The sequence below is a fragment of the Xenopus laevis genome, chromosome 1S (genome assembly GCF_017654675.1).
Source record: "Xenopus laevis strain J_2021 chromosome 1S, Xenopus_laevis_v10.1, whole genome shotgun sequence".
Taxonomy (NCBI): domain Eukaryota; kingdom Metazoa; phylum Chordata; class Amphibia; order Anura; family Pipidae; genus Xenopus; species Xenopus laevis.
Window position 1 is genome coordinate 97,773,652 of NC_054372.1, and position 23,242 is coordinate 97,796,893.

Below are 23,242 nucleotides of genomic sequence, written 5' to 3' on the forward strand. Positions count from 1 at the left end.
CAAAGATAATTCTTCCTAAGCCCCACCCATCTTTTTTTCCCCCCTGGTGTGCTGCATGCCCTACCCCAAATCAACCATGTGCCTCATCCCTTGTGACTCCATCTAGTTTGCTGCCTCATTGTCCAGGCTACATTTCCCTTCATGGGAAACAGGCAGCAGAGCCAGGTGCAGAAAAGACAGACAATAGGGAGCTATACATTTTTTATATTTCTAATATGAGAGTGTAAAGTTTGTTCCAGTCCTGGTAACCCTTAGAAACTAGTTGTCTGGTTTCAAACAGCATACTAGTAAATATTACCTGCTGGTAGGTTGCTATGGGTTACTAGAGCAGGAGTAAAACTAGTTATGCCCAAAGTATCCTTGTGTCTGCTGACACTTATAGCACACTGATTGGTTAAAGTTGTAATTCATCTTTTAGTATGATGTAGAGAGTGATATTCTGAGACAATTTACAATTAGTTTTAATTTTCATTTAAGGTTTTTGAGTTATTTAGCTTTTTATTCAGCAGCTCTTCAATTTGCATTTAAAGCAAATTCCCCTAGCAACCATGCATTGATTTGAATAAGAGACATGAATATGAATAGGAGAAGGCCGGAATAGAAAGACGAGTAGCTAATTTTCAAATTGATAGTTGGATGAAAGTCTTAAAACTGTTTGTGAAACTGAATAAGTTCTTGTTCAGTATCTGTCCAGATTGGGAATATGTCATCTATATAGTAGAGGTATGTCAAAGGCTTGCTGTTGCATGTGGAAAGGAAGTCCTCTTCTAGTTTTGCCATGAAGAGGTTGGCATACTCGGGTGGGGTGCAAAGCGTGTACCCATACTGGTTCCCATCCTTTGCAGAAATACTTCCTGGCAAAAATAGAAGCAGTTGTCTGTTAATGTAAACTCAATCAGTTGTACAACAGCTTGGGATGGTAGATCATGCTTTCCAGAAATGTTTTGCAGGCATCTATACCATCCTTGTGTGGAATGTTTGTATATAATGATTCCACATCCATTGTTGCCAAAATGGTACCCTCTGTAAGTGGTCCTATGCCTGAAAGTTTGTTTAGAGGAGAACTGCTGTGATGGACTGGACACCTGTCATGAGAGCAATTTCCTTGGTAATTATACAACAGGGAAAGGCAATGTGCAATGCACATATTTTTTTTCACTTTGCACCTCCTAATAAGTCATAAATGACCCCTTATATTTCAGAGCCCTGTATTTCATAAACTAGGGTTAGCCTCTAATGCTGAGCCTCTGGCATTGTCTCCTGAGCACTTCTTATCCCATAAGGAAAGATACCTGTGTCAAAAAGCACTCCCGGCAATTGTACACCTAGTGACACCTAGTACTGTACATGGAGCGCTTGAACTTATGAATGCAGGGCGAGATTTCCTTGTCAGCCGCCCCTAGGCCCCCTCCTTCACTGATGCCAGAAAACAATACAAAGTTTCTGAAACTTTTGTAATATTTTAAGATAAGCAAAGATATAATTGTTTAAGATAAGCAGGTCTCTTGGGAGAACTGAGGCTTACAGCTTAAAGGAGAACTAAATCCCCCCAAAAGTAAAAGCCAGTATCTTCTACCCTAGGTAGTCCCCCCTTCCTGCTTCCCCTGTGTAGTTCGTCAACCCTTGATATTGCCCCTAAGAGTTTGCTCACGTAGAGTAAGAGTGGTGGAGCTCATGGGTGCCACATTCCTGATCTCTAGTCTTCTTCTGTAAGTGAGTGCGTATTGGTGCATGTGCAGTTTGAGCAGTCTTCTGGTTCATAGCAACTGTGCATGCATCAAAAGTGCCAGAAATTGCCCAAGGGAAGTAAGAAGACTCGAAGAAGACTGGAGATCCGGAAGATGGCGCCCATGAGTACTTACTCTGCACCGATACTTGAGCAAACGCTTAGGAGAAATTTCAGGGGTAAGGAACTATGTGGGGGAAGCAGGGAAGGGGGACTACCTAGGGTAGTAGGTAGGGCTTTTCTTATTGGGGGTTTAAAGGGCAATTAAACCTTCATTAGCAAAACTGTTATAAGACATAAAACATTGCCTTAAACTCCAAGAAATGTGCCGAAGTTTGTAAAATGGACACAGTAATAAAGGTGTGGCCATAAATTGGAGTGGTAAAAAAATTTGGTGCGCTACGTGCGTGATGTTTTTGTCCCTCATTACAATTTTCAAATCATTGGGAAGTATGTAGTTATACTGATTTTTATATATGAAGTGGCATTGATAACTATGGGCCATATTCAAGTCAATAATGAACTTTATTTTATAGTTTATCAAGTTAAAACATATGGACAAGATTCAATTTAAGGAGAAAAGCTTACCTGTTAATTCAGTTCCAATTTTTCCCATAAACTTCAATAGAGTTTCATGTGATCAATAAATGAGAATCTTTTCTCATCGAAATAAATCTGGCCAAAAATGTGATTTATATATAAAAGCCTAATGTAAGCAATTATTATTATGTAAAAAAAAAGATGGAAAATCATTTGTTGCAGAGAGAAAACTCTTGATTAACCAACATACATTTAACTGTAGATTTCAATGAATAATGTAATATATTTATTACATATACATTTAATATATTTATATTATATAATTTATAAAGATATTAAAAGTCACCCTGCAGTTACACAGCCTGTATAAAAGAACTCTGCTTGTATAGTTACTTAACTCATTGGTGACAGAATGAAGTATCCAATGAGGACCAAAACTTTAGACACAAATGATGAATTAATAAAAAATATTTTGCTTATCTAGAGTGCACTGGTCCTACCTGCAAAACTGTAAATATTTTTGACTGTGCACCTTGAACAAAAAGCAGCAATAAAGTGCAGACATTCTTTTCACATATATACTGTATATATCAATGAATGCAGTGGAACGAAATGTCACGCAAGTTCAAGCTTACCAAATTCTAGATCTATATTTAAAATTCTTAAAACATGCTCTTTATATTTTGGCAATACAGCCGCGGGCTCCTGCTGTCCAAAAAATGTGGAAAATCTTGTATATTAAAGAATGACAATGACATCCTGTATGCCTGTGCTTCTTTCACATGCTTCACTTAATGAAGTCAGGCTCCCATGTAGAAGAGGACTAAGAGATTGCTGACAGCACTAAGGACTGTCATGAAAAAGTCATCTCTGGTATCTGCTGTACCTCACAAATGTAAGCCCTGGTTAAGAAGGGGTGGAAAAGCAAACATTCCCCCCCAAACTAGTTTGGAGTTTGCACTGGTTTATTTAAATCATAGCTTGAAAAAAGACCTATGCAGGTCTGAAACGTTGTGTTTTATCTGGGTCAAGAGCCTATGGGGCAAATTCACTAAAGTGCGAATCGCCTAACGCTAGCGCAAATTCGCCAGCGTGACGTCATTTCGTTACTTTGCCGATTTACTAATGGGTGCTGGCGTAAATTCGCTAGCGAAGTGGACCTACTCTAGCGCTACTTCGCACCCTTACGCCAGGCAAAGTTGCGCTATGGCGATGGGACGTAACTACGCTAATTCACTAACTTACGCATTTTACTGAACGTTACCTCTTGCGCCAGACTTGCCATCGGCACCTCAGACCAGGCGAAGTGCAATAGAGTAGATAGGGATTGCTTCAAAAAAAGTCCCAAAAAACGCTGGCGTCTTTTCCTTTTTTAAGGGTGATAGGCTGATAAAGATCGGAATTTTTTTTGGGGGTACCCTCCTTCCCCCCTACACTTCCTAACATATGGCACCTAAACTATACACTGGGCACATGTATAGGGCAAAATAACAACTCTATTTTATTTTATGAAGCTTTCCCAGGCTTGTGTAGTGTAATGTATTTTCTGCTACATATACGTCCATTGTACTTTAACTTGGCGCCTTATGCAAATTAGGCATCGCTAGCGCAACTTCGCTTTCCTTGACGAATTAACGCTAGCACAACTTTGCTACCATTCCCCTTCCTGAGCGCAACTTCGGATTTTTGTGAATTAGCGTGCCCTGGCGAAGTGCGCCGAAGTGTGGCAAAGCCTACGCTAGTGAATTTGCCCCCAAGTCTCAATAAAGGCATTTTAAGAAAATACATTCATGGATGGTGCTGTCTATGAAACAAAGGTTATTTAAATCATAACCATTTTAAACACCTTACTTATACATTGTAGTTTAGATACTACTGGAACCCTAATTTTGTATCCCTAGTATAGTATGCCATAGCAGCCAGTGCTTGTGCTACTGTTTAACAAACTTGCACTCATTTCAAATGCCTGTCCATATGTTCTTAAATAACAGCTTCATATCAGGGTTCTGGATAAATCAGTAGCTATGAGGAATACCTCCTTGTTTATGCAGTTACAGTTGTGTTCAGATTAACAGCAGTGTGTTTAAAAAAAAGTGACTAAAGTTCACAATCCATATAATAGATTTTATTTCCATACACACAAATGCATTGGGAACATTGCACATTCTTTTTGTAACTTAGATTTTTATTGCACTTTTTTCACAGTTACATTAATTGCATATTGACACAGCATTTAGGAAGACAGTCAGAAAGTGACCTTTTTACAACAAAAAGGAAGTATTGGTATACATGCCATAGTTAAGATACGATTGACCAATTTCTGTGAGGAGCTAGAAATCTCTTCTACAGGTTTTCCCAATAAAAAAGTTATTGGGTCTTTAATTATATCCTTACAGGTGACTTTTGTTATTATTCTGTGGACTTCATCCCAGTAGGGAGTAATAGCTGGACATGTCCACAGTAGATGGTATAGTGATCCTGGGTAGGGTTACTCTCTCCAACATAGATTAAAAGCCGTTGGATATATTTTATTTAATGTAATGGGGGTCATATACCATTGCATCATACACATTTTCTTTCTGTTTTACACATGTAACCCTTGGCATTCTTGGCATTGAGCCATATGAATTCCCAATCATCCAGTTCCAGGGTTAACTCTAGCCACTGTTCCCAAAGTAACATATATTTGTGTTTTTGGAGATCTATGGATAATCTATGGATGATCTATGGATGATAATGATATTAAAATCTTATAAATATTCAATAGTAGTGCTTTTTGGGGCCAGCCACTTTTTATTGTATTCTCAAAAGTGAGAAGGATGTTCTGCCTTAAGAGGCAAGGAATTGGTGTATAAAATGTTTCACTTGGAAATACTCATAAAATGTTATTGGGATCTCGGAAACTTTGGCTTGAAGGTCCCCGAATTGATGTATCTTAGGTGTATAATGAGTAATCACATCGTTACGGGGAGCATTAAGCGTATACCAGGGTTCCAAAGCAGAGCACCCATAGTTATAAAAGAACTCTCTATTTTCGCCCATAGTGGAGAGGTATCAAACTGAGACCAAATTGAAATCCATTTTAGATTGGCTGCATCATGGTATTTATGTAAAGATGAAGCTCCAAGACCCCCTTGTAGTTTGTCAGCCAATAGTTCCGATTTTGCATTCTATGCCTTTTATTGTCCCATATAAGCTAATGAAAAGTCTGCTGATTTTGGGATAGTGTTTTGGGAGGAACCAATATGGGGGGGTTCAAAAAGATATAAGATTTAGGTAGAATTCTCATTTTAAGCGCTGCTATATATCCAAATCAGGAAAGGGGCGGTTTGACCATTTGTGTAGCATTAATTTGGTTTGCTGAATGAGCGGGAGGAAATTTAGTTTAAACAAATTTCTATAAAAAGGGGCAATCCGTATTCCCAAGTATGTGAGGAAGTCAGCCATTTTTAGCGAAAATTTGATTGTAGGGTGTACATTAGCAAATATAGAGAGAAAGCCTCCGATTTGTCCCAATTAATTTATAACCAGATAAGTTGCTATAGATGTCAAGCCTGCCTCCCTGTGATAAAGCCCACATGATCAGCATGGATTAAAGCAGGGGTCAGGGTGGCCAGCCTATTCTCCAAGATTTTAGTAAACAATTTTAAATCAGAATTAAGTCATGCTATTGGTTTATAGCTGCTGCACAAAGATGGGTCTTTACCTTCTTTGGGTAACAGGGTCAAATATGAAGCTAACATGGAGGATAGAATAGGGGTTCCTGCCAAAAATTGATTATAGAAGGTTGTGAGGTGGGGTAGAAGGATATCCTGGAAAGTTTCATAAATATATGGATAGGAATCCATCTGGGCCATTAGAGAGGGATTTAAAAGTGGATAAGACTTCTGCTGCTGAAATTTCGGCATTAAGGTATTCTAGATCTTCTGAGCTTAGGCATGTTAGCCGTATTTAAAAAGTCTTGAAGTGACATTGTTGGTGTAGGGAGTGGGTTAGGTTGACCCTCTTTGAAATTATAGAGAGTGCTATAATATTGGCAAAAATGTTCTGCTGTCTCATCTGGGTTGCAGGTATAAAGGCCTTCAGGGGATCTAATTTTAATTATAGTTGATTGAGCTTTTCGATTTCTCATTTATTCGCCAGGAGGGTCAGAGGCTTATCTCCTTGATCATAGTATGTTTGTCGAGACCACTTAATGGTCTTGTCTATTTCCCGAAGTCTATAATTATGTAATTCTTGCCTTTTGAGGTGTTTGTTTTTTTTCGAAACGGTCAGCACTTTTTTTCATTCGCGCTTTTTACATTCAGATCTTGTAATAAATTCAATGACATGCATGCCTTTAGAGTTTGTGTGTTCAGTCATGGTTTCCATAACCTCTAAAACCACCAAAATCGGACCTTTCATAAATAAGCCTCCAAGCATGAGCAAGCAATTACTCAGAAATATAAATATACATTTCCATTTTGCTAAATGGTCTCAAATTTAAAAAGATATTTTCATCATCTCTGGAAATTCTATTGATTAAGATGAAACTGGCAGAGTAATATTAACATCAAATGCAACGAACCTGTAATATGAAATAGAGTAAACTGGCACAACCATCTAAACTAAGTCAAAGATCTCCATTTCCCCTATGAGGTGTCTTTGTGCATGTCTATAGCAATTTAAGGCAACTAAAGTCTGTTTTTACAGATATTCTATTTAGTTGAAATGTTTCGTTTTGTTTGGACCTTTTTTGGTGAGGTCCCCTAACAATCAAATGCTGGTTATTAGGGGGGTAACTATAGAGGAAACAGACCAGGTGGCTGCAGGGGGGCCAGGAAGTATAGGGGCCCCATGAGGCCCTAATTCATACACAGTTTCAATAAATATTGGTAAAACAGGTCAATTGCTAAACATTTTGGTGGCCTGAAAAATAATTTGCTGTTGGGCCCAGTGATATCTGGTTATAACACTGCTGGTTATGCGTTGTACTGAAGTTCCTTCACACATGGCCCAAACTAGGGCGCAGATTTATCAAGGGTCAAATTTTGAATCTGAAAAAAAAGACCAACCGTAATTAAATCGAAGTTTTTTTTGCCTGAATAGGTCCATTTTCAATTGTACGAATCAAAGTAAAAGCGCATTTGATCGAATTCGATTAGAAGTTTATCAAAGTCCACCAATTGACTCCAAATGGGTTCTAGGAGGTCCCTCATAGGCTAAAACAGCAATTCGGCAGGTTTAAGATGGAGAATGGTTGAAGTCGAATTTTTAAAGAGACAGTACATGATAAACTTTCAAAAAACATTTTCAATTTCAATTTCGAATGGAATTTGGACTATTCCCTAGCCTAGACGAAGCACACAAAAATTAGCTCTAAATTCGAATTTTTTAAATTAAAACCTTTGATAAATCTGACCCTAGGTGTTACAATGTCTTATTAGAGCAATAACATATGCCACAAATATAAAAATATTTATATTATTTATACATTTCTGTAACATGCTGGTAATAGTGATGTCATTGCAAGTTACACTCCATTTATATGATAATGCACATCATTTCATCTGGCAGTGAACTGAGGCCACCAAGTGACTTTAGGTTTTTGTATTAGGAGACAAGTCAGCACCTGATCCTCCTGGATTTAAAATTGCTAGGTGGCCCAATGCTAAGCCCTACTATGATCAAATTTGAATCTAATGTGTTTCAATTATCACCTTATTATCACTGTGTAAGGGCTGACAAAATGACAGATATGTTGGTAGCCTTGCTGCTCTACATTTTAAAAAAAGTATCTTCAGAATAATGTTAATTTGAGATAAAAATGCTTATATTAAATCACACTCCCTCTATCATGCATCTTTATGTTTTTTTTTCATGCATGTTCTGTCGTTTACAGTGGAATGGCTGTTTAAAGGATGTGTACTTATTATTGTTATGCGATATAACATCTGGGTGTAAGAGGCAACTAAAACAGAAACACAGTATATATATATATATATATATATATATATATATATATATATATATATATATATATATATATATATATATATATATATATATATATATATATATATATATATATATATATATATATATATAGTGAAAAAGGATTGCGGCACTCACAGGGTTTTAGTGAAAAAACAAAAAATGTTTTATTATTAAGCCTCAACGTTTCGATCCCCCCCTGTGGGGGATCGAAACGTTGAGGCTTCATAATAAAACATTTTTTGTTTTTTCACTAAAACCCTGTGAGTGCCGCAATTCTTTTTCACTGCTTATTTACCATGCTGGCACCTAGGTATTAATTTTGTCTACGGAGTGCACTATTCTTTTGGTTATATATATATATATATATATATATATATATATATATATATATATATACTGTATATATATATATATACGTATATATATATATATATATATATATATATATATATATATATATATATATATATATATATATATATATATATATATATATTATAGTTTTATCTTAGCCTTACCTCAGTACTTACTTCTGACCTAATAAGAAAAAAGTGGTTTGGCTAAATGCAAATAACTGAACCAGTTCCCCTTGTTTTTCACACAGTGCTGAGTTTTCCTCCTAAATTCCAGCACATTACACCCTCTGAATGTAATTGCAGTTGCATCCCCTGTAATAGCTACAATGAAGCACTGGTGTTCATCACTCCCAAGAGCAACATATTCTACAAGGTAAAATCCATTACAAAACCAAAATATATAAGTTGCACCCAAGGCATCACGTTGACTTACAGTACATGCCATTCAGTTGTGTGTCATTTTGCATGTACTGTGTTCAAAGGGAATGGTCCATCTACAATTTGGGGTGCAGCAAATATAGGCAGAATCATTTAATGTGTGGCCTCCCAATAGGTGAAAGTCTTGGCGACAATCACTTAGGTGTAGCTTTTCACCATGACACACGTCAGCCAGCTAAAAAGCACCAAACTTCTGCGGCTGAGAAAATGAGAATAAAAAAGTGTTTTTCATCTATAAATGCTCTTTTGGCATGTATGCAATCAGTTTAATAGTAAGTGGGGCCCTCTCATGTAAACAGGCAGCATTATTTTTGTGAACACAACATTGTTGCAGAAACATGTTTGCAAAGAATAATGCATATAGACGTCTTATTTATTATCTGTCATTTATGTGACTCCTCTAAGGTATAGTGTGATGATGATGACAATACCTGGTCAACTTATAGCAAGTAGCCCAAGTACTAATATTTTACTGTGTATGCACAGGGAAAAAATAACATTAAACTTTTAGGACCAATGTCCACATGAAGAGATTGTGTGTAATACAGACTTTTTTTAACTGGCCCTTGTGCCAGTTAAAAAGATAACTACAGCTCCATAGAATCTCCCTTCTCCATCAATCAGTGTGTGGCCTACTTAATACCCTATAATATCTTAAAGGGATACTGTCATGGGAAAAAATTATTTTTTCAAGTAATTGACAAAATGTCTAGCCCCATGTCAGATTTCAAAATTGAATATAAAAAATCTGTTTGCTCTTTTGAGAAATGGATTTCAGTGCAGAATTCTGCTGGAGCAGCACTATTAACTGATTCTTTTTGAAAAAAAAATGTTTTCCCATGACAGTATCCCTTTAATATCTTACACTCCTCAGATTTACTATGAACGATGAGCGACTCCCTAATGTTTCATTTGCCTTCCTAGATGAGTCAAATGACCCTCCTAAATGTTCGAGAGTGACTGCGATTAATATACAGTATATTATTGGATAGAGGAGAGCAGGTCAATGATTATGTCAGTTATAGTTCTGTATATAATTGAGTCGATCAATAATAGCATACATAGTAGAACTATAACAAACCAATGTAGGCTACTGGTTGTGAATGAATGTAATATATGTACAAACAGTGTAGGTACAGCTAAGGAGGACAGTGATAGAAAACATTATAAAAATGCTTAAATAATATACTATAATTATGTGTTTTCAGGTTTAGTAATTTACCAGCCTACCTACTTTGTACAGTACCCTGTGGTTCCAGGGTGGTCTAATTGAGACGTCAAAGATTAATGATAAAGCAGGGCTGATAGATGAGGGAAAAGAATGAGGGAACGTTAACCGCACCCACATTTTTGCACTGCCCACTGACTTCATCTGCTGAAATGTGTATGCATTTTCTTGTGTGTTTAGTAAAGTCTGACTGACTCTATAGAGATTCAATGATATGGAACACTTCATGTGACTTCATGCATTGTATCTACCTGAGCCCAGGCATTAAAGAGAAAATCTTTCCTTAATAGTCTGTAGAGTACATACCAGACAATCATAAAACAGTGAAAAAAGAGATTACAGCCACATATTTATTGCATAGTTTTACTTTACCTCTTCTGAAACAGGAGGGAAAGAAGTACAAATGGTACAAATGTATCTGATGATGGATGACAGTTTGAAAGACGAGGAGAATAATGGTAATATAAATGTTACTGTTCTCTTTAAGGAAGGGGCAGGGAGCATTTGACAACTCAAGCTGTTGCAGAAGTGGTGTCAGGGGGTTTCTATGAGTTTTAGTTTTCCAATAACTAAACTGCTAATGGTAGTCTATCCCTCTTCTAAAGAAATAAATGAGTTATTTAAAAAAAAGTTTAGAAATAAAACTGGGTAAAAAGATAGGCTGGGCAAAATAAAAATACGTTTTTAATATAGCTGGCTTTGCTTCCAATAAAGATTAATTATATATTAGTTTGGATCAAGTACAAGGTACTGTTTTGTTATTACAGAGAAAATGAAATCATTTTTAAAAACTTGATGATTATTTGGATAAAATGGAGTGTATGGGAGACAGCCTTTCCGTAATTTGAAGCTTTCTCGATACAGGTTTCTGGATAACGAATCCCATAACTTGATGATTATTTGGATAAAATGGAGTGTATGGGAGACAGCCTTTCCGTAATTTGAAGCTTTCTCGATACAGGTTTCTGGATAACGAATCCCATACCTGTATATGTATGTGTTTTTTGTTGGTCAAAAAAGTAATTAAGAAATGGTCCACTTTTCGAAATCTCCTGGTTTGGCCGCATAGCAGCACTTAAAATTAGCATTTTGCTGAAATGTCTTTATTTTTTCAAGACTTTACCAATTCCTGTACCATTAAAAGTATTGAAAGACATACAAGCACTCTTCCATAACTTTATATGGGGACAGAGAAGCCTTTGCATAGCTAAATCAATTATGACCACCTCACTTAAATCCAGGAGCCTTGGAGCTCCACAACTTCAAAAAAGCACAGCTAATACAGCTTCAAATTGGTCTACTTTCTCTCCAGCTACAAATTGGAGTTGAATCGAAAATGCGATGTCTGGGGACTAAGGAACAAACCTTTATATTAGATGTGCCAATCTAAAGACCAGCGACTCTGCAGATGTGGAATAAATTGAAATATAAACACAACTAAACACAACTTGCTGTCTCAATGGCCAAATACTAGTTATCTTAAATCCCATTTCCCTCTAGCCATGTCTCTATCTTTTCAAATAAGATGGATGACCTCAATATAGTGAGAGACTTTTTGCAGACTAAAACTCACTTGCCACTACTTTTTCTGGCAATAAAAGAAAAGGCCCCCCAAACTAATATTCACCTTTTTGAATATTTACAGCTCCGAGACTTTCTAAAACCCTATGCTGCTGCTGCTAAACTGGGCTCAGCCACAGCCTTTAAATATTTGCCTAAATGAGGCCTTCTACAAAATATATATATATGACCAAATGGGATAGACTTCTACTGCACTTCTACTGCACCCTATGATTGGAACCATCTCTGGCAAAATGCCAGAAAAATGGTAACCTTTGTCATACAAAAACAAAGTATTTATAAGATTCTTTAGATTCTGTTAGCCCCAGAGAGGTCATATAAGCTCTTCCCAGATCACTCCCCTTTATTTTGGTGAAACTGTGGAATGACTGGGTTGCTACTGCATATCTTTGGGATTGTCCAGCATTGCAGCCACTATAGACTGAAGTGAAAGGGATTCTGTCAAGATTTTTATGGTAGTTTTCATTTTTAAATTACACTGTTTATACTGCAAATAATTCACTCGAACATGTAAAATTGAATTCCTAACCCAACAAGGGTATTTTATTGCTGTTGCAATATTGGTGTGTAGGTAGCCATCTCATTTTGCCTGGTCATATGCCTTCAGAAAGAGCCAGCACTTCAGTATGGAACTGAACTGCAGCAGTAAAAAGTGATTGAAGCTTAGCAGACCACAAGTCACATGACTGGGGCACCTTGGAAACTGACTGTAAAAAAGTCGGTTTGCTCATTTTAAAAATGGATTTCAGTGCTGTCTGCTGGAGAAGCACTATTAACTGATGCATTTTGAAAATAAAAACATGTTTCCCCTGACAGTATCCCTTTAACGCTCTTATTGATCAAATACTAGCACACCATGTCTACAGAAATATACCTATTGTTTTACTGGGTAAACCTATTCAAGCTGTACTCAAACCGAGCCAGGCACTGGATAATCAGATCCTAACAGCAACACGTACGGCAATAGCAACCAACTGGAAGACCCCAAACATTCCTACTATACAAGAGATAATTAAAAGAGTCAATGCCAAAAGAGCACTTGAAGCAAATATAGCTTTTTTAGAGAACAAGGTATGACACCATTTAGATATATGGGGAATTTGGGAACTCAGGGGTTATGCTTCCTGATGTATCCCTTCCTACCTGTACCTAGACCTCAACCTACACAGACCTATCCATATTGATAACAGAAATATCGCTCCTTACAGACCAAAATTAGCTTTTTCTTTTGTTTATATGTTTATTTCTCTTTTTCTTTATTACTACTGAGAACCATACAGAAATGCAGCCCATTAGATATTTCAAGTAAAGCCTTATCTAAAATCTGATCAATGTGCAGGTTACAATGATTTTAACCAATCACAAATGTCTTTAAACTTCTTTAAAATATATTTATATTATTTTTTTTAGTTTTTCTTTACATCCTGCTTTATATTGCAATTCCAAAATCTAGCCAAACTATAAACTAAATTATTATTGCTGTTGTTATTATTATTATATTAATCTGTAAAACCTTAGCAAAGCAGTAGGCAATGAGAAAAGGCTTAACATCACTGCAGAGAGGCTTTTACTCATATCCTGATTGAAAATGTATTTAGCTTCTTAAAACATAAAGTTTTTTATTTTATTTTTTTCTACTATAAGTTTTTATTAGTTTTTCCTAGACAAAATAATTTCCTTAGGTTATATTACCCAAATGACATTTCAATAAAAACTTAACAAATTACCGGTAAAATTGTTCTGGTAAAAAACAAGAAATACCATTTCATTCAAATAACAAAAGAAGTTATCAACAACTTTGTATATGAACCATAAATACCAAGAGACATTATTGGGAAAAGTCACATTCAAAAAGCTTATCATCTTTGGAAAGAATACATGAACATATAAGAAAAAGCAAAGGAAAGAAAAAGGAGCTACCTTAAGAAGATTGTTCTATTTTTTATTTTAATAAATCATGTAGACATGTAACACTAGTGTAAGAAATTGTAGAAGAAGCTGAAAAAGTATTGCCCTGAAGGCAAGAGACATAAGAGAGGAATTTAGTTTGGACAATAAATGCTAAGAGAAGTCATTCATTTGCCAACTAGAGGGCTCATTTACCAGCACAAGTGCAGTGTGCAAAGCGCAATATAAGGAGCAAGCTGCCATGTTGTCTACATACAATGCAGATGTAATTGTGAATGATGCGGTTTTACAAGCGATTTTAAGAGCATAGTTTTCTTTTACTTGCTAATGCCTCTGTTTTGGTTACTGAAAATAATAAACTTAAACAGTATGTATAGAAGCAATCCTTGACTTAAAATGAAATATATGCTCTTCATTTATAAACTGTTGATGAAAAAATGCATGTAAACCTACATCTTGTTTAAATATATACTTAAGTGGGCTATCTTGATTATTATTATGGTAACATCAGATTTGTTAGAACCAGCAAGGAAAGAGCTCAGTGACGTATAGACACAGACCGAAACGTTAACCTGTTTTTTAAAATGCATTAAATAAAATTTAACTTTTTTTTATCAATTCTTTATTTTTTCAATTTTTGAACAAACAAAAAAACAAAAAAAAGGAAATTGGGGGAAATAGGGTACAGAAAGGAAAACAGGGGAGGAGAGGAGATGTGTGGTTCTATTCCATATTGTATACAATTATCCCAAATTTCTTCACGAAAAAACATCTACTAAGAATTCAAATATTTTATCCATTATGTAATCACCTCTAATATTACAAGTAGAAATCCACATATGTATTAGTTTATTTTCTTCATAAATTCTAAAGGATGCCAAATTGTCCAGTATTTCTGATTTCTGGTTATGAATTAGACAAGTAATTTCTTCCATTTGTCTAACTTCTTCTATTTTAGATAACCACTCTTTACACCCTGGGGGTTCTGTTGATTTCCACCTTATTGGAATTATAGCTTTTGCCGCCTGTAATAAATGAAGGGTGAGTGGGTCTTTTAAAGTTGTGCTCCTATCATAATTCATATTCAACAAGATTGTCTGGGGCATATCAGTTTGAATCTCTTGATGTGTAACTTCATTTATAATCTGAAGAACATCTTTCCAAAATGCCTGAATAACAGGACAAGTTATCCATTTATGGGTATGGTTCCCCTCCGATATGTTACATCTCCAGCATTTCTCATTATTGTTAGGATAGCATTTTTTCAACTTCATCGGTGTATAATGCCAACGTGTAAGCAGTTTATATACTGCTTCTCTAGTTCTAGCGGGTTTCGATTTCTGAAATGTGGATTTAAGAATATCTTTCCACATATTGCCATTTATATTTATATTTAATTCTTCTGCCCATTCCTGACGTTGAGTATCTGGGCCAACCGCCAAAGTTTCTACTAGAAGTTTATATAATTTAGAGAGGGGTTTAGCCAAGACTTTTGAAGAGGAGAGTAAGGTTTCCCATTGTGTTTCAGGTCTTTGCCAGTCCATGGATACTTTTGATTGGAAATTTGTTTGCAATTGGTTATATCCCCATACATCTCTAGGGTGCTGGTTCCATCTTTTTTGTATCTCAGCTAAAGGGATTAACTTTCCATTTTTAATAAGATCTTTTAAGGTAGTCTCCCTAATACCCATTTTCCCCCATCTATTAAATTACCCTTTTTCCAAGATTGGCGGGAATTCAGGATTAAACATTAAAGATTGTAGTATACAGGGACTATATGTTAGTCCTAGTCTAATTTTATTTTTATGCCATACTCCTAACGTGGCCCCCACTAAAGGGTGTTGCCATGCAGCTTTAGGTGTACATTCCTTTTCAACCCATAAATTATTAATTAACGGAAATCCTGTCGTTAGATGTTCCAACTTAATCCAATCTTTTTGTGGGTTAACTACAGACCAGTCTAATATCCTTACAAGATGTGTTGCTACATAATACAGATAACAATCAGGTAATCCTAGGCCCCCTTTTTCTTTTGATGCTATCAATATGGTATGTTTTAACCTTGATTTCTTATTGCCCCATATAAATTTGGAAATCATGGACTTAATCGATTTAAAAAAGAAGATTGGGATCATTATTGGTAATGCCTGGATAAAATACAAAAGTTTAGGCATAAAAACGATCTTGATAGCCTGAATTTTGCCTAACCATGATAATCTAAGTTTATCCCAAAGATCTATCATTTATAATTGAAGGTACTTTGTTCCCTTGAGCATATTTCATCAATGATATAATTTTAAATATATTATCTTTTCCTTCCCGTTTAGGTGTAAAACCCGCCTGATCAGTATGAATAAGGTCCGGTAAGTATCTCTTTATCCTATTACAAAGTATTTTGGCATATATTTTTAGATCTATATTAATCAAGGAAATCGGTCTATAACTTTGGCATAATTGTGGGTCCTTATCCGGTTTAGGAAGTATGGTAATGTGTGCCTCCTTTGCTTGGGAGTAAAAAGTATTATTCTCACTAATACTATTATAATAGCTAAGAAGTTGTGGAATCAATATTTTTTTGAAAGTTTTATAAAAAGAAGCAATATAACCATCTGGTCCTGGGCTTTTCCCCGATGGTAAAGCATCTATACACTCTTCAATTTCCTTCTCTTCAAACGGGGAGTCTAACTCTTTACCATAGTCACCAGTTGATTTATGTATACCTGCATTCTCAATAAAATCCTTCAATATGTTTGAAGTCTGTTTCTGTGGCGATGGAACTTTTAAACAGTATAATGTTTGATAATATTCACAAAAGGCATCCACTATACCTTTAGTATCATGGTGAATTTTGTTTCCCTTATCTTTTATTGATATGATATGTGTTTGTGGTTGGATTTTTTTAATTTTCCTAGAAAAATATTTATTACATTTATCTCCTAACTCATAGTATTTCTGCTTGGTCCTTATATAACTTTTCTGAACCTTTTGGTTTAATAATGCCTTGAGTTGTAAACTTTTACATTCTAAAGTAATCAATGTTTTTTGGGAAATATTTTCTTTGTGAGATTGTTCCAATATTGAAATTTCTTTTAATAATGCAACTAATTCTTTTTCTTTTTCCTTCTTAAGGTGACTACCCATGGCAATTAAATTACCGCGAAGGACGCACTTAATAGTTTCCCACAATGTTTTTGGAGATACTTCTGATGTAGCATTATTGTGTATTATTGTTTCTATCCACATTTGTATTTGTTTAATCCCACCTTTTGTATGTAAAAAAAACTCATTAAAGATTTTAGTGTTTTTGGTATGGCAAATTTTACTATGATTGGGGAATGATCTGATAATAAAATATTACCTATATCTGCTTTTATAAATAATTTTAGCCAATAATGAGACACAAATATGTAGTCAATACGAGAATAAACAGAATGAATTTTCGAAAAGTGTGTGTAGTCTTTCTTCATCGGGTTCAGTACCTTCCAAATGTCTATTAACTGCATCTCTGATAAACTTTTTTTAATTTCTCTAAGGCCCTTATATGAAATACTTGTTTTTTTAGATGATGAGTCTACTAAGGGATTTAAGGTAACATTAAAATCTCCCCATAAAATAATAAGACCTTCCCTAAAATTATCTAAGGCATTAAAAAAATGTTTTAAGTAATTCACTTGGCCCATATTAGGAACATATACGTTTGCAATGGTACAGATTTGATCGGCCAGTTTCCCTTTCACCATAACATATCGGCCCTCCTTATCGGTAACTGTCTCTAAATGCTTGAAGGGGAGATCTTTATGAATTAAGGTCATTACTCCAAGGGATTTCCTAACTGGGTTGTTACCCATATATATTTGGGGATAATTATATAACTGAAGCGCTGGCATATGGTTAATTTTAAAGTGAGATTCCTGAATCATTACAATTAGTGCCTTTTGTTTTTTACAGTGATGTAGTATCTGCGCCCTTTTAACCGGTTCATTCAGACCGTTAACATTAAATGACAGTATGTTGCCTTCCATATTAATTGTGTTAGCCATAGGCATCTACATATGAATTCTGCCAAAAATCATATGTTTCCTTAAATTTATCCTTTATTTGCAAAATGAGTATAGACAACCACAGGGGGGTATAGGGATTGAAAAAGCGGAAAAGGGGGGAAAAATTTTGCCACGGTACGCTGGTCAGGGTACAGTCCCTGATTTGTGGTGACTTAACAGCGGCACGGGTGCAACGCACCATATAATTGGGGGTATGTGGTTGAATGATGCACCTTAGGATCATAACCAGTGCAGTCAATCCCCTGATCTCAATCCGCCTGCTATTTAAATGTATATTAAAATTATAGTGATGGGGGGACAAATATCATATAATAACATTTTCCGGTAAGTAAGTGGATCTGAAACTTGTTACAAAAAATAACCATATATACTTTCAATCCTATATTCAAGGTCTTACCACCCTAGAAGAAGTCAATGTAGTGAACGACTTTTCCTAGATTGTAATCCATAACTAAAAAAGAAAAAGATTCATTATAATTTCCTAGTACACCAACATAATTCTTAAGAAACCAAAATATATTAGTTTTCTAAGGTCTCTTACTCTCTCTCCTTTCTATGTTGTCATAATTAACCTAAATATGAAACCCAAAGAAAGGCATGCATCACTGGTTTGTAAAAAAAAATTAACAGTTAATGTTTTTTTAGTTGGGGACTGTCTTTGTAAGTGTCTCTTAGAGGTGTTTACTGATGACCATTCACCTTCCACTTCAACTGGAAGTAAAGGTACTTCAGCTGGATCTGGGAACCATCCTGGCAAATCTATTGCTGAAAGTTAAAGCTTATTAAAAAAGTGTACTGTGTCGGCAGGAAGACGAATAACTGCTGTTATATCATCCTTAATTGCGGTAAGGGAAAATGGAAACCCCCATCTGTAAAATATATTTTTCTCTCTTAACACAGCCATTAGTGGTTTTAAAAATTTTCTTTTAGAGAGAGTTATTTGTGAGAGGTCTTGGAAGACAGTAATCTTATTATTTTCATAATCAATGTTACTGATCTTTTTTGATTTCTGAATAATCTCTTCCTTTTGAGAAAAACTATGTAGGCAACATAGAATATCTCTTGGTGCATTAGGAGGAGCAGCCTTTGATTTCTGCACTCTATGTGCTCTCTCTTTTATTAAAGGGTAGATCCTCAAATCAGCCTTTATTACCCCCTAAAACCCACAGTTTTTTTCTGTTACCATGTTCTTATTTGCCTATATGGCTGCCACTCAATTATAAGAAAGTATAACAGTTTATATTTTTTTCTGGAATTCTATCATCTATCTATCTGTCTATCTCTAGCGCATCCACTGTGTTTTTAGACGAATGTGGGTGTGCCTTGGCAGCATGCTGCCCCTAAAATCCTGCCGGCCTAGGTGGCCTTCCCACAAATCCGGGCCTGTATATAATGTAAAGTCAAGGGCTGGATTATTATCTCTGACTTGAGCACAGTGGACATCTCTGGCATATTGGTTGGGATGAAAAATCGGACCAAACAAATTGGTTCATGTATAGCCAACTATAGTGGGTAACATGCAGTCATCTGAAACAAGAATTCCCAACTTAGAGCCCCTACTTTTACTGGGTATTCAGCACATCCTCTTCCCTTTGATTGTGGTACTAAACCATACATCATACAAACAGCATGTTGGATTTTTTAACATGTACCACAACATTTTGTATGGCTGTAACTCAATAGCTTTTTATTAAAGTGCCTCTAGAATTTATTTGTGATCCAACAAGAATGAACAGGAAAACAGATCCACATGACACTAAGCAAATAATAAGGAAATATTTGCCAAGATTTTCTGGTAACTATATATTTTGCTAGTTTACACGTCATGGACTGCTGATGGCTGTTGCTAAACGGCGAGCATACCACATGAAACTATATCTGTTTCATATCTCCATCAGCCCATTGTGTTCTGCTCAGGGCAAATATTGATCTACAAGTCTACTAATGGAAAGCATGGAAAAGTTTGTCCAGACGAGGGAATGAAGAAAAGCTGAACTATAAACATTGTAAGTGTCAAGTGAGCTTAAAATATCTTTAGATGTAAAGCACCTGTATTCAAGCGTAGCACTTGCATTGTGTGACAAATGGCAAGACAACAACATGTAATCTGAAGTAAAGCAAATGATAAAATATAAAGGAATGGCAATTCCACATTCATAAATAGATAAATATATAGTTGTTCCATATCTCATTCTAATTTAGGATTTAGTGATATAAATATAGTTAAATGTAGTTATTCTATAACTTATTCTAATTTAAGAGTTAGTGATATACTGTAAATATAATAAATAGTGATGGGTGAATTTGTCCAAAAAATGTGCGAATTTACAGATAAACGGTGAAAAATGTTCTCACGTGGTCCCTCACCCTCCTCCACTCAAGGAGGTCTCTATGGGAAGCTCTGAGGTGTAGTCTCACACCTTTTTTTACCTGCAGCCTAATTACACAACTACCTCTAGGTTGGCAGCTGAAACCCCTTTTTGGAGCAACTAAGGAATGGAATCCCACCTTGCTCTCTCCCATTCACTACAGGGACCCAATAGCCAGCTTTTCCTTAGCCTTAACACAACTACAGCCAAGCTTGCTGAACCAACACACTTTACCTGGAGTTTTTAATTTCATGACACAATATTGAGCCATTTTCAACCACATACTATATACACAAAGGGATACAAACAAGGTTTGTTCCTGAATGAATACATCAGTTAATGCTTATACTTGAGCTGCCCCTCACCTTGGAATCAGCAGACTCTTGAAGGCTCTTCAAAGGTGAAGAGCATTGTATTATGGTTCAATCCTCTCCCTAAATTTTGTCTGTTTGGTAGACTTTAAAAATGTATCACATATATCAAAGCTGTTGTATCAGATGGAAAACAGAAGTTCTTTCAGTTGCACAGTTATGCAGACATAAAAAATGCAGAAAAAAATGTAATATTTATGGTTGAAACAAAAGGTTGATGAGCAAGGTATAAAAAACTTTGTTTTGACATTGCACATGGAACAAGGTGTTTCATGACACAACAAGTCGCCTAATTCATTTTAAGGAAGCAATATGGTGAAATGTTTTAATGCTGTGCTATAATTAGACAAGGTGAGTCAGCTCATGTAAATGCTTTCTGTACCCCAGGGCTTCAGAAAGGGTTTCCTCTACCACTTTATCAAGGGTGGGTGGAAGTTGGGTGCATAGAGTTACCCACTGTAATGCTCCGTAACTTGTCTGCCATTTAGATGTGCACACAAACGAGGGAAGGGGGACGCAAGCTGCTGTTTAGTTTCTATGGATTACCAGACCAGAAGCAAACTTTGAAACGTGTATTACATTACTCCCAAATTTCTACCACATAAAGATATTGAAGGAGACTTTCATAATTTCATAATATTACCAGCCAATCATCCTCATTTTTCTGAACATATCCTTAGCTGTGTACCAAGATTCCAAAGCCTTTGCCAGAATGTAAAAGAGGAGGTCAGCTGAGCAGTTATAAAAAGTTATGGTAAAAATGATGAAAAGGTAAACAGAGCTTGTAGGGCCATGTGTTTATTTTTGACTGATTTGTAAGACAGCGCTGCCAATAATCAAGTTTGTTAGCGAATTTCTTTTCCAGCTACAAGATAAATATTTTCCTTAGGGATAATGCATCAAAGAACTCAAAGGAAAGGCTAAAACATAAAATAGATCTGTTTATTTGCTGTGCCAAGAGCATTTCAGTTATTCTCATCAGTGCAAACAGAAAAGGAATATCTACTTAATCACTTGTTATTCTCTTCTTCCTCCATATCACTCATGTAGTGATTCAAGACAGTTGCTGTGTCTGTAGAGACATGCAGGTCTCTGACAGTCTCACCAGCTCTTAAAGTTGTATGTTTTCTCACTGTTTCATAAGTAAACTTTGCAACAAATCTCATGCTCATACATGCAATCCAACTTTCTGTGGGTTTGCCTCAAAGCTGTCAATTGAGGACTATTGCAAACCTACCATACGTATAGATAGCTTTAACCTTGGATACAATCTATTTACAGTTAAGGTTTATTGTCTAAAAAGGCACATGAGTATTTTGCAGCTTTTTTCTCTATATCATCTCATTATGCTCTCATCTAACCCAGTATAACAGTGCCATTATGTAGTCAGAAATGCAACACATCAGTTTACAGGCATCTATCATCTATCGATCATCTATATGCGTTTATAGAATGTACAATAAAATATAGACATATTTCCATTTTTATCAAATTTCTGGTGGCACCTTCTAATTGTTATAAAATGTAGACCCCTGACTACCAGCATTACTGCCTTCATGACACAGTTAAAATGCACGGAATGATATGACTATTTTGAACACATATGCTAAATATAGAAATACAGCATTTCTATCATTGTAAGTTAGAGACCAGCATCTCCATCATGGTCATTGCCTTGGTGTAGAAGCACCTGCAGCTAATTTACACAATTCACATTGCCAAACAGGCATCGCCAGACATGGAGTAGCTAGACCATAACATGGGCGTGCTTCTGATATGTCTAGCACATTACTAATTTAGTTTATGGAATTTACTGGATTCCATAGAAGTCACCATGCACTGTTTTTCTTTCCTACCCGAAAAAATGTAGTCACTTCTCACTAATACATAATCATATCTATGATATCTCTCTCATCTGTCAGTTTCAACATTTAGAATATTCAAAGGAGCTCTAAAGTATAGATTATCTGCATAGATCACTACAACATACACTATAATACATAAGAGGGATAGTTCTTAAATTTATTGTTGACCCAAACTATAACTGGACCATGACACAAAACCATAATGGTTTATACCCACAATCTGCACCAAGGTGATTGCCCAAGAATAAATAGTATAAGCAGAGCAAACAAATCTCAGAGTAACTGGTTACAAAACACAAAAATGTTATTAAATCCTATGCGTCCAAATGACATATGAAACACTGATCCTTTGATGAAACAGGAGAGTGTACTCTGTACAAATCTGGAATTGGATTTTAGAAGTCCCATTACTTGTCATAATACATATTTAACTGTATTGCAAACAAACATCTACAAAATAAAATGCAGTGGACTGTGACATGTTTAATAAAATACAGTATGCATGTGAAAATACATAATTATGAATAAAATAAATGTTAGACTGTGTACTAAAATATATGAATACTTTATGCACCAAGCAAAATAATAAATCAAACAATCCCTATTAATAGTAAGTATGCATCTGCACGAGTCAATTTATCCTTCATCCAACAATAGCATGCTTTGGAATATGTCATTTTAGTATATATAAAGTGTGCCAGAGAGATACAGTAAACAGTAAACCATAAATACCAGTAACCATACAACAGGCAATATTGCTCCAAAACACAAAAAGAAAGGGGGGTCATGAGGATTTGAAGCCAAAAAAAAAAAACAACTTCAT